This window comes from Ambystoma mexicanum, chromosome 14 (assembly GCF_040938575.1).
Source record: "Ambystoma mexicanum isolate Mex_15411 chromosome 14, UKY_AmexF1_1, whole genome shotgun sequence".
Lineage (NCBI taxonomy): Eukaryota > Metazoa > Chordata > Amphibia > Caudata > Ambystomatidae > Ambystoma > Ambystoma mexicanum.
In genome coordinates, this window is record NC_090940.1 from 520,874,951 (window position 1) to 520,891,768 (window position 16,818).

The 16,818-nt window shown below is 45.0% G+C and overlaps 1 protein-coding gene across 4 annotated transcripts in view; it reads right to left on the minus strand.

The window, feature by feature from the left end:
• PPP2R5C (protein phosphatase 2 regulatory subunit B'gamma) overlaps nt 1-16,818 on the minus strand; it is a 1,570,607-nt gene that overhangs the window by 849,754 nt on the left and 704,035 nt on the right. The window lies entirely within an intron of this gene.

Genomic DNA, 16,818 nt, shown 5'->3' on the forward strand with positions numbered 1-16,818 from the left:
GTTATTGAGATACTCTACCTCTACAAGCGCAAGTTGGTCAGTTAACTAGAGTTAAAAATCATGAAAACCAGGAATATCGCTACATGTCTGACCAGTTTATGAACACTACTAAATCTGTGCAGTTAACCTGCAGCCAACGCAATGCGGAGCACAACAATCATGCCGGAACTGACCTAGTGGCATATGCACACACAAACTTGCAATGTTGCGTCGTAACGGTTGTGGTCTTCTGCTCAGTCTTCCCGTTTCTCGCTCGCACAAGTGCTTCATTGATCTTTTCTGCTGTTCCCTCTTCCTTTATACATCTCTTCATGCTCTCTCTCCTTTCCCCCTCCCTGTAACTCAGTATTGTGGTGCCTATCGGGGTGGAACTGGCACAAATTAAGTCTGCATGGAGAATTCGTAAGGGGAGTGACAAGACATCAAAAGCAGGAGTCGAATAGAGGTGGCATGATTCAAATGGAGATTTATAAGAGAAGAAAACCTAACTATCCCTACATCTAGAGGGATTCCCCTACCTAATAAACAATCTTGGGTCAGTCTAGTCAGAATGTCCTTTCAATTGCTAAATCTGTCCTCCGTCCAAACTCCTGATCTAGCCCCATCACTGCTAACAGAAAATTACCAAATACTATTCCGGAGGAGGATTAACAAAAGATTTTAACCTTCCAACACTAAACACTTCGAACTCAAATTGGGATGGCAGGAGAATTAACCCCTTCTCGTGACTCGGTTCCAACAAGGATTTCCAAAGTGTTAGTTAATCCGTTACTCTAGGATGTGATTTGCTTACCAGCAGAATGTCTCCCTTCGCAAGTTAACAATTGTTCCTTGGTATGATCAACAAACCCTTTCCATCAAGCGCTGCAACACCTGCCACAGTACGTCCCCCCAACCCCCGATTGGACAACCGCAAGAGGAAGCCCAGGCAACTACCAGAGTTACCCAAAAGTGCAGAGTCCATTCCCCACATGCACGGAGGGGCACATGCGACTTGGGAGACCCATGGTAAGAACAGCGGATAGCCTCTGGAAGGCCACACTTCCTGTGTTTCTATGCCGTCCTGCGCTCCGTTTTCTATTTTGGTTTTGCCTCTGTTGCTTCCATTCCTTTTCCTGGTCCCACCTTTGCATCCTTCTCCCCATTCCACTCCTACCCCACCCCTCTCCTGATTGGGCAACCGTAAGAGGAAGCCCTCTTAGCCCGGAGCCCAGGGCAGCCGTTCCCGGACAGCCGCAAAGGGCAGCCCTCATCCCGGTTGCCCCCGTTCGCCTGATGCAACACCCTACAGCTACAACTCAGTTATGGTGGTACGGGCGAGAAGCACAACCATTACTGTGCTCCAGTAAAACCCTGCCACTTTTATTCCTATTGGTACACCATCAGCTGTTGATAACTTTGTGTCCAATTACTCTGTGGGCGCTCTCTAGATAGCCACTGTGTTAAACTCAGTCATGCTCCTCAAGTAGCCATTGTTGCACTTAGATTCCTGGGGCGGGCAGTGTATTGCACCTGTGTGCATTTTTGGGGTGGGCAGTGTGTTGCACTCTGATGAATTCTGGGTGGAAGCAATGGGTTGTACTTGGGAGGATTACAAATTTAGAAAGAACTGAAGATTAGCCACATGTCACATTAGCTGTTACATCTTGATGCACTTGGAAGTACACTATAGAGTAATTTTTGCTGCACTCCGAGGGGCTTGTGGGAGCAGCTAATGTATTGCATTTAGAGGAATTGGTGGGAGTGGTTAGTGTGCTGAGCTTGGAGGTGTTATGGGGTGGCCAGTGTATTGCACTTTGAAGAATTGGAGGGTACAATTGTGTAGTAGCTAGATGAGCTCTGAGGACATACTTGAAAGAACTTTTGAGTGTAGCCAATGTACTAACCACCCTGCTCCCTGCCCCTCCAACATACCTCCCAAGTACTAAACACACCCTATGGGCTAGCCAAACTACACACAAACTCGCAATAATTGTGAACGGAGGATAGCACACAGGCAACGTGCTGGTCTTGGAAGCAATATCACGCAGAGCAAAAGAGGTTAGAATCCCTACTCTGCGCTTAGAAACCAAACTCCAGTATTAAGCGCGTTATAAAAGAAATAACTACCAGCAAAACTACCATGAAACACACAAAACACACCCAACAAAAAACAAATTCATAGAACAAACCACACAGACACAGGACCTTTCCTCCCTTACGGAAACAAGCCAATGCACAATCAACTCATCAGCAAGCCAACACACGCACAAACGCCAGTTGCTCCTGGTTTTGGACCCATCCCATCACTCTTCCTTCACTAACCCAGCCAGCCCTTTTTCTTGCAGAATCATGTGAGCGCCAGGAGACCATCCATGCCAATTGTAATGGTGCATGCTCAGGGCCGGTGCAACCACTAGGCAAGGTTAGGCGCTTGCCTATAGTGTAAAAATGTGCAAAGGCATGATTGTGTTAGATTTATTATAATTTATTCTCTCCCTTTTATGAAGCAGACGCCACTCACAGCTGCACTGTCTGCAGCAGCAGGTAACACATCAGGGCCCGCTGGGCAGGCACCATGAGGTTCGGGTCGGACTTGGGTGTGGGCGTGGTGTGCTCTGCTGTGCCGTGCGTAGGGCCACAGGCGGCACCTGCTCATTAGCACTGCATGTGTCCACTGTCCTAATGACTGAGGCGTGCTCGTGCACGATTGACTGAGGCTCACCTGTGCAAATGTTTTTTCTTCTCCGACTTCTGAACGAATTGACAGTCTTCTGATGACTGTACCGTCCATGGTGGCACGCCCAGCTGCACACTAGCTGGAGCCTTGTGTATAATGACAGGAGGATTCAAGGGTATGTGATACTCTGAAATGTATGCTGTTCATAGAGTACTGCTGAATGTCTTTAAGATTGATAAAAGGTTGCAGTGCTGGGATTGGGAAAGTTGTGAGGTTTCCATGAGATGGGATGGATTACAGGCATTCTATATCATGGGTTGTCTACGATGCCCAGGGAATTTGAACGACACATTTTATTGGATGTCCTGTGGGTTTTGCTAGTATGAGGAGGATTGTATGTGTAGGGACAATATCACGTCCCAAAGGCGACCTTTACCACTAATGATCAGCAAATACAAAGTCCTCGATCAGCATGGCACTGCAGTACTGAGTATATGACAATTCTGTTATGAAGGTTGTATAAGGCAGGTTTGTAAAGTGCCACCTTCACCTGGCACGCGGCTTCCGGCTTCCTGGCGCTGCACCCATGGCCGCAGGTCAAATGAAGGGCCAGGTCTTGATAAACTGTGACAGGACGAATTGATGTCAATGTTTGTGCTGTTCAGAGGGCGTGTGTCCCAGCAGGGGCCAGGGCTAGAAGACCTGTAGCATGCACCTCTGTGTATTCTGTGATGGCGCAGCGATTGAAAGGGGCTGTGATGGTGGGGGGGACGGGGTGCTTTTTGACGGGATCTCGCTCACTTACCAAATTCCTGATTAAACAACTCTCCTGACCAGGGGAGGTGGTCTGGGCACATCAAGCAGGCTGTGTTCATTTAACCCTGACTTGAAGCCCAGAGCCGGCCCAACTCCCGAGGCTGGGGCAATCTGTGCGGTGGCACAAGGCCCCGCTGTCAAGGGGGTGGGATGGAGCTGCAGACACCTGTGCCTGCCCCTGCTATACCAAGTCACAGCATTATTTCAAAGCAGGGTTGTGCTGCTTCCTTGGACGATTCACGCTTTTCCGTTTGTCAGAGTGAGGTATTAGGTCACCTCCCAAGCCCCTGGGTTTCTCCTAAAACACATATACCCCCCCCCCCCCACCAGCGGCCCGTCAAAAGCTGCAGGACCCATAATTATGGCTTATCAATTTATTTCATCTAGAAGAGCTTTTAAAGTATGAGTGATTTACAAATGATGGCCAACATTAAGAGACCACTGTTTTGGACAACAGGTTCTTGACGTTTCCGTGTTAAAAAATGCAAAGGGTCTTTTTCTTCTAAAACACACACAAACCACCAGTTAGCTGCCTAAAGCTACTCCCTTCTCCAGGTCACTCAAAAGATAGCAAACAAAAACGTTTTAAACTAACTACATTATTTTCAGATGTTCATATGTAACACACCAAAAGCATTTCTTTTTGGCCGAATGTAATATTTCATCACACCATATATAAAGCCTGTATTTGTTAAACATTGAAACACAAACAGGTAACCTTTTCACACATAACCTTCTGTTATGAATCTAAGTCTTGAAAGTACATTTACAAAACTCAAAGGCAATTTTTTACCTTCTGCAAAATTGCATTCAGGCATTTGTGGTCTCACATTCAAGATGGGGAAGAATAATTACACAATTTTACACTTTTTGCCTAGCATGTTTCCATAAGAATTTGTATATTTCTGTCAATACCTTACAATGGTTTGTGTACATGTTAAGTCATCTTTATGTACTGTTCCAAGACAAACATGGCGTAAAGGGGAAACAAAGAGAGGGCAAGCAAGTCATTTATATATGCCTAGGATCTGGTAAGAGGTTACAATCCTTGATTGGTTGTTTTCCCTCATTGTGGCTATATGTTGCTTTTAAAAAGGCACAAGCAGAGGATAATTGTGGGTGGGCACACTTTTTTCAGAGGGCAGACGCTACCTCGCTTGGGGCCGGCAAACTTGCTCAGGTTTTTAGCTACAAGGGTTTCGCCCAGGTTGTCATGTTCCAAGTGCAGAAACCCACAAGACCACAAAAGTCATCAAAACACATGTCTTATATTGGAATTTCGTTTGCTCTGGAATGTTTCACTAAAAGATGGACACCGTTTATACTTTACCAGTGTACTTATCGCGAAATCTCCCCTCCGGTCTTTATTTTTTTTTTTTTAAATCAACAAAAAGTGTCTACGCTCTTGTTTTGTGCACTTCTAAAGAAAAAGATTAATTGAGCCAAAATTTTATATTTCACATCAAGATAAGTCCACCTACTGTGCATATATTTATAGGTTCCAGCTTTTGATTTTCACTATGGGGTAAGAAGTTCCCACACTGAGGAAAATGTGTGAGCTGTACCCATCCCAGGTAGAAATAGCCCATTTACAGCACATTTTGCAGCAGGAATAAGGGAAAAAAAGCCATATAATTTACAGGAAAGTAGAAACATCTCAGCAATAGTTACCTAACCTGATCAGCTGCCGTTGCAATATTCTGCTTTAGGATCCCCTACTTCCCCTTCAATTCCAGTCCCCTGCCAAATAGTATTGGCCTGCTCACCCCCTCCAATCACAGCTCAGGTGGTACATGGTTGAAGACCCCTTCTCATTTTGAAGTGAGTAGCACTTGCAGAAGAGTTGGAAATTCCAGCATGCTTTGAACCTGAACATTCTGTCCGTGTCCGATGAAAGAAGAAGCAGGTAAAATATGAAGCAGATGATGAACCTATTGAAAGCACCAAGGAAAAATTCAAAATGAACTTTTTCTTTGCCATCATTGACAGCCTTTGAATCTGTAGAAGCGAAATTTACTCAATTGCATCAAATAAGTTCTGTGTTTGGCTTCCTCTATAACATACACAGTGTGAATACTAAGGCAGCACATCAAATCTTTTACCACTGTGAGGCTAGAGAACAATTTACTCAATCTGGACTCGGACATTAATGCGTCAGTGATTGCAAGAGGAGTTCCAAATTGTTCATCACCACAAAATGTACTGACATTTGTATACAATAATAATTTGGCAGCGAGTATCCCCAGCATGTGTATTGCTCTCCGAATTCTCTTGACCCTGCCTGTTTCAGTGGCACGTGGCGAAAGAAGCTTTTCAAAGCTAAAGTTGATCAAAAGTTATATTCGATCTTCAATGATGCAAGACACACTTGTTGGGCTAGCAACCCTGACAATAGAGCATGACATTGCACAAAACATTGATAAACAACCTTCTGTCTACATTTGTGAAAAGTAAAGCTCAGAAGTTTAATTTCTAATGTATGTACATTTTCACTTGTTTTGACACATCTGGTACGAAGTAACATGCAGGCCAAGATGTGTGTGTTAGATGTCTGGGTTACCAAATAATAAACAAATGTACGATACAGGATCGGTTTGGGGACCCAAACCCACATATTTCATGGTTTATGTCAACAGGTGGCCCACCAATTCCAATCCAATGTTTCTTGGGTTAATGGTTTTGGAGAGTCACACTATTTTTCACTTTTTTTAGGTGTTTTAAGACTATTAATAAGAGACATTTCAACAATTTGCAATTTTATACATATCCTACTTGGTTGTATACCAATTGACCTCGGGAGAATTAACCTAATTTAGAAGGTCAATTAGGACATGTATGCAGGGGGAAACCCCGCCCGCACCCTCCAGCCAATCCAAAGCCCCACACCCAATCCCCTTATATTATTTATATTCCAAAACCAACCCAATACATACAATGACTAAAATAATATAAAAGGTCAATTGTGCAGAAGGTCAATTAGGAGCATTATAATTAGGTAAATTGTGCAAAAGGTCAATTGTAAAAGGTCATCAATTTGGGTAATACCTCCTACTTAGCAAGTAGTGGGACCCACCCGGTTAAGTATTTTGAATCAGATAGTGATCCTTATGTGCTCACAGTGTCTAGTATGTATTAGTAAAATAGTTTTCCTAGTCTGTATTGTATTATCTATATATAGTTTACCGAACGGATTAGATGCACATGCTTGAGTATTACATTTGTTGTTGCTATAATATTAATAAATGGTTTAATAAACCTATATTTATGAAACACAGGGGATGCAGCAATCGGTAACAAAATGGGGAGGGTTTGATGAGAATGGTTAGGACCCATAGTGGAGGCGGGGGGGCACGCCAATCTGACACTTTGCCTAGGGTGGCAAAATTTCTTGCACCAGCCCTGTGGATGCTATAGACAAGCTAACATAACAATGGGTGTTACACTTTCCCTGAGTAATGGTACAATGATCCTCTTTGGTTCTCTGATGATTTACCAATAATTCCCACCTTTGAACAGCATCTCTCTTGATGAGATTGACCTAAGGAGTTTACTTTTAACCCACACTGCAAAGTTCTTTTCTTCCGTAGTTTCTTCACTGCTACTGTGCCGAGGGAGACCACCCTCAACATCAAGATTAGTGTTATTTCCCCCAGTGGCTTTATTTATCTCCAGCACCGGGCAAAAGGAGATCACTTTCAATGTACGCATTTTCCTTTACCAGTAGCCTCATCTCTGCAACTGGGCAGCGGAAGATTACTCCTGATGCACAGATTACTGTTTCTTTCACTAGTAGCCATTTGTTCTGCCACCACCGTATTCCCACAGCGTCTCCAGTGCCTCCCTTTCTCTTGGGGTAGGAGGAAGCCTGATTTGCATATGGTCCTTCCGATTTGGAATGGCCTGGCAGGCAAAGAACAGTGGTTTCAAGGGTTGCCCTGAGCAATGACAGAGGTTACGATTAATTCTAAACGTTCCAGCCATCCCCTCTTGTTTTGATCCTTTTACCATCTGGGCTGCGACACGTCACCGGTTCTTCCTGGGACAGGGATCCATGTTGACAGCTGCTCTGGTTTCTCTGTTCGGTTTCTGCCGTTGTGTGATGGCTCCACAGTCCTAGTCTCTGCCCGTGTCGGTGTAGTTGTTGGACCCAACAGTCCCCAGAGTCGAGGTTACACCACAGTGTCTCCTCTCTGGTCTTTTAGTCGAGTCTGCTCCTGCTAGACCCCCCCCTCCCTCCACAGGACCCAATCAGCTTGGTTCCAGCGTCCTCCGTTCTGTAGTCTGTCCTCCGAGGTTTTTAACTCCCACTTGCAGTCTGCTACACTCCTGCTGCGCTTCCCAGTTGGGCTTGACACACTGAGTCCATTGTCTATACATTGTTGACAGTTCCTCCCCGCTGAGCTATCAAAGTCCTTTATAATATCAGAGTCCTTGATCACTTTCAAGGGCTTGATCTTCAGGCCTCCTCGGGCCTCCTAGTCTCAGTACTCGAGAAATCTACCATGTTCCAATATAGCATGATGGCACTATGGAGAGTGTTATAAATAGTTTGGGGTTTCAGATGGAAGGGGATCAGGGAAGGGAACCACAGAATTAACCTCTTCATCCCCAAGAAGGGAATCCTACCCTGGAAAGTCCTCCCGCATGTTACCAGCCCTAGGGGGATTATTGGTGAGGTCATCCAATGATTCGTCAAAAGGGGCTGAATTCTAAATGTGATGCAATTTTTGAGAATTCTACTCTGTTGTATAGAAACCACCACCACCTGTATAAGGATCGGTGTGTGGCATTTCTACAGTGTGGTATTTCTGCTTTTCACTACTGCAGACCTTACTGGGGAGATTAAAGAAAGCATGGAATTTAAGATCAGTTTTTAAACCCGCCATAAATGGAGGATTATGGGTTACACTGTTCTGTTGGAAAACGCTGATGCCCTTTGTGCGTGGGGCTTGGGGTATTTTCCCTCCTTGTTGGTGATGCCATAACAATTGGAACAGAAATAAAACATTTTATGGGCTTCACAGGTGGATGTTTAAGCTGGGTACTCCACGCATTTTGAATTGGCTGCTGAGGTATGAAAAATGTAGCCAGTAGTCTCTAACAGCTAATGTAAAGTCATGTGAAGACCCAGCCATAGAACTTACGTTTACTTTGGGCTATTACGCTCTTAATGTGGTGGACAGAAACTCATTCCTATTCATGTACAATACAATGAACTGCAAACATCAAAACCTTTGGCTTTTCCAACGCTTGCCAGGGCATTGGTAGTCTTGGAATCAAAGAAGAGGGGAATTAATGTCTATTTTTGGTCCTGTTGGGAGTCTGTATATTGATTTGCACACAGTTGAAAGTAAAGTTAACACTTGTTAAAGTAAAAAGCATCTTAAATAACAGTGGTGCCGGGTTTTCCACTAGCTTCAACTATTAGCTTTGCACTTTGTTTGGTTTTCCTGTAGAGGATCAGCAACCTTTTGGGGAGGCATGTGTATACCATATTGCCGTAGTCCACTTTATTGCAGAGAGTGGCTTTTGCAATGATGGATACGTTTTTTCAAACAACGAACTATCAAGAGTCCTGTTTTAGTGTTCTGAAGGCTAGTTATCGGATAAATATATCTAAATTAAATTGGGTTGAGATGGTCTTTTGTGTTCCCAGGGAAATCACGTCTCCCCCGCTCTCTCTCCCCCCCAACCCTCCCCTCTACCTCCCTCCTCCCACCCCCCTATCGCAGAAGGATAATTGCCGAACACCCTCAAGACTGGTGTGATAAGACCACCTTTTAAAAAGAAAAAAAAAAATAAACAAACTACAGCCAGACACCTAGCTTCTTGTTTATTGGCAATCTTGGAAACGGTTGTTGCTACACAACTACTCACCAGAATCCAACAACTCCACCTCCCAAATGACCATCAGCCAGTGTTCCGCCCAAAGTGTAGCACCGAGACATCAAACCACCATGTGTTGGATACTGCTCCCCAAATCATGGACATGGGAGACTAATACAACCTTATCCTCCTTCACTTCTCAGTTGCATTCTTAAATTGTTGTACCTCCAACTTCTCAGGCAGACACCAGGGTGTCCAGATGAACTTGTTGCATTCTAACAGACTCAATGCCTGCTGCGGCATCCCCAAATGATCCATCCTCTCACCGATCCTTTTTAACCTTTGCACAGAGCCTCAGGGCACTCCCGTCAGGTCCTCATGCATTGTGTGGAGAAAAAAAAATATATCACTGTGCATTGCTGTGATATTGTACTTATGCATTTATTTTATTCCAGTTAGCACCTGTAAGTTGGGCCTTAACTCTGGTCATTCAGAGTGTTGTAACTTTCCCAGGCCAAGGTGGAGGTCTTCACCCTGCAATTTGATTTGTCTTGGGAAGGTTCTTGGTCAGTTGCTGAATATGGTCAACTTTCCAGCTGTGTTAGTCAACTTTCTTGAGCTACTGTAATCTGCGCCTATTATCAGCAGGAAATATTTCTTTTGAAGAAGAACAATTAACCAGGAACTCGGCAGCACAGGTTAACAGGAACTTTGAAGAAGTGTGGCTGCAGAACCTCAGAAGATACATTTTCCTTCTTATTTTTATGAAGGAAAAGCAAAACAAAGCGTTCATATAGTTTGTCCACAAAGGAAAAGATGGACTGATTAATTTAATTTAGGGTTAGCATTTAAAGCATGACCATTCAAACACTTGTTCACACCGTGTGCGACTGTTAACACGGCGCAAGACTCAACCATCAATAGTTTTCTATTCTGGTCTCCTAGAATGTACTTTCAAGAGGAAGAGCCCTAGTGAAGACGTCATTCTTCTTTCTGTTTCCAAGGAAACCAGGAGGCGCCAGGGTTCCCCTCTAGAGAGTGTTTTCATTTTCGGGTGCCGAGTATGCACGGGAGATTCTGCCTTGCTTAGGCAGCGCAGTGTACATTTTTGATGGGAAGACAGCACAGGAGCACAGTGACACTTAGACAATATTTTAGCACACTGATGTATTTTTGAATGCAGGAGAACTTTGGACTATTCCCATGCACGGGCTGTGCTGTGACTGGTAAAGAGCACAACTCTATGTTATTTGTGAGCAGACTGCCTAATTCTCAGCAGTCCCCCACCACCTTCCAAGGAGCAGGAGCTCCAGGCTATGTCCCTGCAGGCGCAGCGGACCCACGGAGAAACGCGCACATGCCCAGCTGTTCCAATGAAGATTTCGGTAAGCGCTGATGTCTTCCGCGCACTAGAATGAAAATTGCCGCATTAGCCTGTACATCGCTGCAGGCGTGCCCACGCTGATCTTTAAATGCAGAATTCCAACCTGCATTACTCTTTGCCCTGAAAGGCTCAAGCAAGCCCTTTGCCGCCATTAAGGCACTCGAAGTACCTATTCACTTAAAGATGGCCGCCCGCCCGATGCTTGCTGCCCCCTCTGCCTAATCCAGCCTCCAGTAGCCATCTGATTGGCCTACTGGCCTATCTTCACCCCCATTGGCTGCCGGCAGGCGAAGCCGGCACACTCTTTCCAAGGCCCACGAAGGCAAGGCTGCTACCTGTTTGGAGCCTGTTTACAGCCGTTTCTGCCTCTGCCAGTCCCCCTGGCCCTCACAGGAGAGCACCAGCCTGGAGGACTCGCCACCCCAGGACCACTAACCATCGCCTTGGAGCCCCTGAGGTCAACGGGTAAGCCCACCAGCAGCATAACACGCGCCCTCACTGATCCCCAAGCTGACTAACTCCCCCCCATGCGCAAAACACTACCACCTGGCTGCTGCCCTACACACCTACATCCAAGGACAGCACGTGACAATTGTACTAAGAACCTGTTTTGCTCGCTCACGGCTACGCACCTCTCTCTAGCCATACTGTGATTCAATGCAGTTACACTGCCTGCACCGCTATACGCTTATCTGAATGCCCCTTATTATGCCTAAACACTGCATTTTGCCCCTTTTTGTGAAATTGGAATCTAGGTGGACTGCCACTGTTATCTATTGCTGAAACACTGCATTTTGCCCCTTTTTGTGAAATTGGAATCTAGGTAGACTGCCACTGTTATCTATTGCTGAAACACTGCATTTTGCCCCTTTTTGTGATACTGGAATCTAGGTAGACTGCCACTGTTATCTACTGCTGAAACACTGCATTTTGCCCCTTTCTGTGAAATTGGAATCTAGGCAGACTGCCACTGCTATTTTGCTATGTACTCTCTTCCCGTCCTAACCTGCTTAATTGGCACGCTACTCACCTTGATTACCTCACCACACCCTTCCACTCTAAAGCACCACCACCACGATCAAATCAGCCCGCACCATCGATCACACACAATAGACCCCTTGCCCAAGCCATCACACACTCCATATAACACAGCACTAATGATACCTAGCCTCAACCTCAGACTAGACAGACTCCGAGCCCGCACCATCCCTATCCACCACTATGCCACTCCCACACACATACCACTCAGAAACCGCAAGCTTAGCTCACGCACCCATAAAGTGCACACACTCCACTTCCATAACAACACATCCATATGCCACAAATTTAAACACTCACTTACCACACCGAGTAGTAACTCCTACTCTCATTACACCACTGGACCTAAAGCAGACACCCACACCACACCTTCAAAAATCTCCTGCCCTTGCCCAACGCCTTACAAATGCGCCTTAATCAATGTACGATCACTCAATGCCCACGCATTAGAAGTAAATGACCTAATAACTACTCAAAACCTAGACTTACTCGCTGTCACAGAAACATGGCTCAACGAAGCCTCCGGCCCAGCCATTTCACTAGCCCTACCACAAGGGTATGCCATCCTCAGACAAGACAGGATAGCCAGAACAGGAGGGGGGGTAGCCATTACTCACAAAGAAACCCTCTCTATCAGAGCCATACCCCACCAAGAGGAAGGTAATCTACACATCCTATCAGTCAAACTAGCACTCTCTCCAAATAGCACAATAAATATTCACACCATATACCGTCCTCCTGGCCCAACCGCTAACTTCATAGGTCAAATCAATCACCTCCTAAGAAACAACCTTAAAAAATCTACTAAATCATTTCTCATAGGTGACCTTAACCTAGGATTCAACGACTCTGGACAAAACTGCTATCTCTCTATCCAAGGACCTCCAAGACCTAGGCTTCTCTCAAAAGATCACCTCACCTACTCATTCTAAAGGACGCATCCTTGACTGGATCGTAGACCACAACTGTAATACAGCCATCACCGCCAATACTAGCCTCCCATGGACAGACCACAACCTTCTCCTATTTGACATCCCTATCTTAATAAGCGCTAAAGTGCCTACTAAAGCACCAGCAACCTCAGCGAGAAGCGCTAAAAAACTCACTGCAGACAATATCAGTGCACTCCTCAATCTACCTTGCCTAGCGCCCCCATTCTCCGATGACCCCAACATCCTCGCAGAAATATTCAAAGACACCATCACTATAGCTGTCAACACTGCGGCCCCACTAGAAATCAAAAAAGAAAAAAAATCCTTCCATTCCAATTCCTGGTTCACTCAGGAACTCCAGACCATGCGCAAAGACAAACGCTTAGCCCTAAAAAACTGGCAGCTTAACCCATGCGATACCACAAAAACTAATTTCAAATCCATAGCAAAAAAATACAAAGATGCAATCTTCCAGGCTAAATCAGAAACTTACAACAACCGCATTTCCAATGCCAACTCCCACTCCAAAGAACTTTTCAATATATTCAAAGAGCTAACCGTACCACCTACATGCCCTGATGAGATCGTCAAAGACGAGGCATGGTGTACAGGCATTCAATCAGCCATGCTTACAAAAATAAACCTCCTCCAAAACAAAATATCCCACCACTTTAAAACCTTACCCAAACAAAGTGAACATGCACAGATAAAACCTCATGTAAAAGTAAGAAACGTGCCCAAATTTGCATTTACCGAAATTTCAGAAACCGAGGTCACTGACATTCTCAGACACCTCAAACCATCACAATGTAAGGGTGATGTATGCCCCCCAAAAATCATCAAAGACTGCGCAGAACCACTCGCCCCCCCTTCTCACAGCCTTCATCAATGCATCCTTCAAAACGGGCATAGTCCCAGACAGCCTTAAAGAGGCTTGGGTCCGCCCTCTCTTAAAAAAAACGACGCTAGACCCTGCTAACCCTAACAACTACCGTCCCATAACCACAGTCCCCTTCCTCCTGAAACTACTTGACAAGGCCGCCCACAAACAGATTCAACTATACCTTGAACTGAACGCAGTCCTAGGTAAAAGACAATCCGGGTTCCGCAAGGGACACGGTACTGAAACCGCCCTTCTAGACTTAAAAAATGAAATTACCAACATCCTAGACAAAGGCAAGCCCGCCCTCCTCCTCCTCCTTGACCTTTCAGCGGCGTTTGACCTGGTAGACCACACCACTCTTACCAGTCATCTGATACACGCAGCACACTTCTCAAAGGACGCAGCATCCTGGGTAACATCATTCTTAGAGGGAAGAGCAATGAAAGTGTTCTCTAACACAGCACATGCTGCACCTTCCATCATCCACTGTGGGGTACCACAAGGTTCCTGTACTGCCCCCACGCTCTATAACCTCTTTACCAAACCATTATTTGACAAACTAGACGCGCTGGGAATCACATACACAAACTACGCCGACGACACACAGGTACTCCTCCCCCTGACAGGGAACTATCTCCAAGACGCATCTACCTTACAGCAAATCTACTCTACCATACAGGCCTGGATGGCTACTAACGGCCTCTGCTTGAACGGGGACAAGACCGAAATCCTCATTCTAGGACAGAAATCGACCCTCTCCAACCTCAACCCACTGTACATCAATTTCAACATAGACAATTGTATCATCCCTGTCCTATCCTCAGTCAAAACACTGGGGGTTCACATAGACGCAACACTTTCCATGGACAAACAAGTCAGCGCCATAGTCTCGGCCTCAGCACTTACTACTAAACTCATTAACGCAATAAAACCATTCCTAACCAAGGATAGCTGCCTCTCCATCGCCCGAGCAACTATAGGAGCCAAACTAGACTATTGTAATGCGCTCCTAGCCGGAACCTCCCAAAAAAACTTATCTAGGCTCCAAACCACTCAAAACAAAGCTCTCAGAGCAGCCCTCAGCATACCTAAAAGAGAACACATCACACAAGCCAGAATAGCAGCTAATTGGCTCCCAGTCAAAGACCGTATCTCCTTCAAAATTCTCACAACCACCCATAAATGCATCAACCTCACAGCTCCCTCCTATTTATCTGACACGATAGGTAGATACCAATCCACAAGACCTAGAAGAGCACAATACACGAACCAACTAGCAATACCTCGCATCAACAGAACCAAAGCAGGAGGTATAGGCTTCCCTTTCCTCGCACCTAAACTCTGGAATTCCCTTCCTACTGACCTCAGAGCTGACACATCTCTATTCTCCTTCCGAAAAAAGCTTAAAACTGCCCTATTCAACTAAACACGATTTCATGTACTCCTGCTGCTCTGGCACATCTGCAAAAAAGTATATCTTCTTGAACTGTATGTAACTAAGTAAGCAACTCTGTAACTAGCGCCACGATGCCTTCGGTCTGTTGTGCGCTCAACAAATGTGAATAAATAAATAAATAAATAAAATAAGAATTGGCAAAGCCAACTGAACTGGGGACGACAGTTTTGCATTGAAGGTTCTGAGAAGAAAGAGCAAGGAAACTTTTTTTTGGTCCAGTAAATTGCTTATCAGGGAATGTATTTCTAAACAGCTTTCAGGTTTTTGCTTCAAGTCGGTTTACTCAACTTTACTAAAGAAAAGATTCAAGAGACCTTTAGATAAAGCGCAGAGTTTAATCATTTTCTCTAGGTACAAGTAGAGGAGAATTCAGGTACTGCGTGGTCTAGGATTGCTGTACATTACGGGAAAAGGGCGGGTAGTGTGAAATTGTTGGAACGAACATGTCATTCTTTTTTTCTCTCTCACACACCTGCAGATTTCCTTGTGAATAGAAGTCGGACATCTTTTTATCCACTTCCCTTTCCCTCAGGGGTATTCCATGTTCAGCTGTTTTTAGACCAGTTGAGTGGGTCTGCAGGGTTCGGCAGCTTCTGCAGACGGTACCTGATCTTGCCCGACACTCCCCTCAAAGATCCCAATAAGATATCCACCAATATGCAGACGATACTCAGTTGTTCACGAGACAAAATGGCTTATAGGACACCATTTGTCTCTGCGATTACATAGTAATCATCCAGTCCTGGATATCAACTGCCTACCTCAAACTAAACCCATCCAAGATTGAATTTGTCTCGATCCAGCCACTAAAAATAACAACTTGCCCAACAACGGCTCAATGACATGCACGTAAAATGAGTTGATCCACAACTCTGAGTTAGCAAAATCCTGAGGCTTCACCATAGACTGCAAGTTGTCCTTCCAGAAAGACATGCCAAGAAAGGCCAAATAGCCTGACTCAGACTCTCTACCCTGCGTAAAAAATAAATAAATAAATAAACCCCTTCATCACGCAGCAGTACTTCTAAGCCAAAGTGCAGGCCTTTGTCTCAAATCAATGGGGAAAATGGTCTCCTGACATGGCTCCCAGCAGCTTATTTGGCTACCCTAAAAGCAGTCCGCCACGCTGCAAAACATCTTATTACGGAAGCATGGAAATGTGACTGAATTACCCCCATACTACTACATTGGCTTCAACTCCAAGCCAGGATTACTATTCAAGACTGCACGTATCCACTACAAAGCAGTCACGAGTAGCACACCAGCGTATTTTGTGGCTAAGCTCCACATATCTGGCAGCACATGCTTCTCACGCAGCAAATCGAATAACCAGCTTGAATCTCAACTCGTCTGCAAAGAAGACCTGCAATCAATCCTTCTCTTGTCATGCACCCAACCTCTGGAACTGATCCCTGGGTCAGCTCGGAATACCCCCATAAATCTCCATTTTCACGTTTATGGCTTAACCAATGAACCATTTTTAACTACATTACATGCTTTACTTCATTTGCACACTTAAGTGTGCACAGTGTGTGTGTGTTTATGTGTTTATTATATATGTAATGGCAATTTCAATGTTTTCCTCGGATAACCTCCAGAAACTATCATGCCTTGGATTTATTTGTATTTAGATGCACTCGCTCTTTGAGCGAGTTGGCTTCTGTGGCCTCCAGGAAATCTACTGGCGTTCATGCAATTAAAATGAAATCCTCCATTTAAAGCAGAAATAAAAGTTTGCGTCGACTGTTTTAGTTAGAACTTCGGTCAATAATAATGTGGAGTTGAAGACCTAGTTTAAATCGATCAATGGTGCAAAGGGCCAAC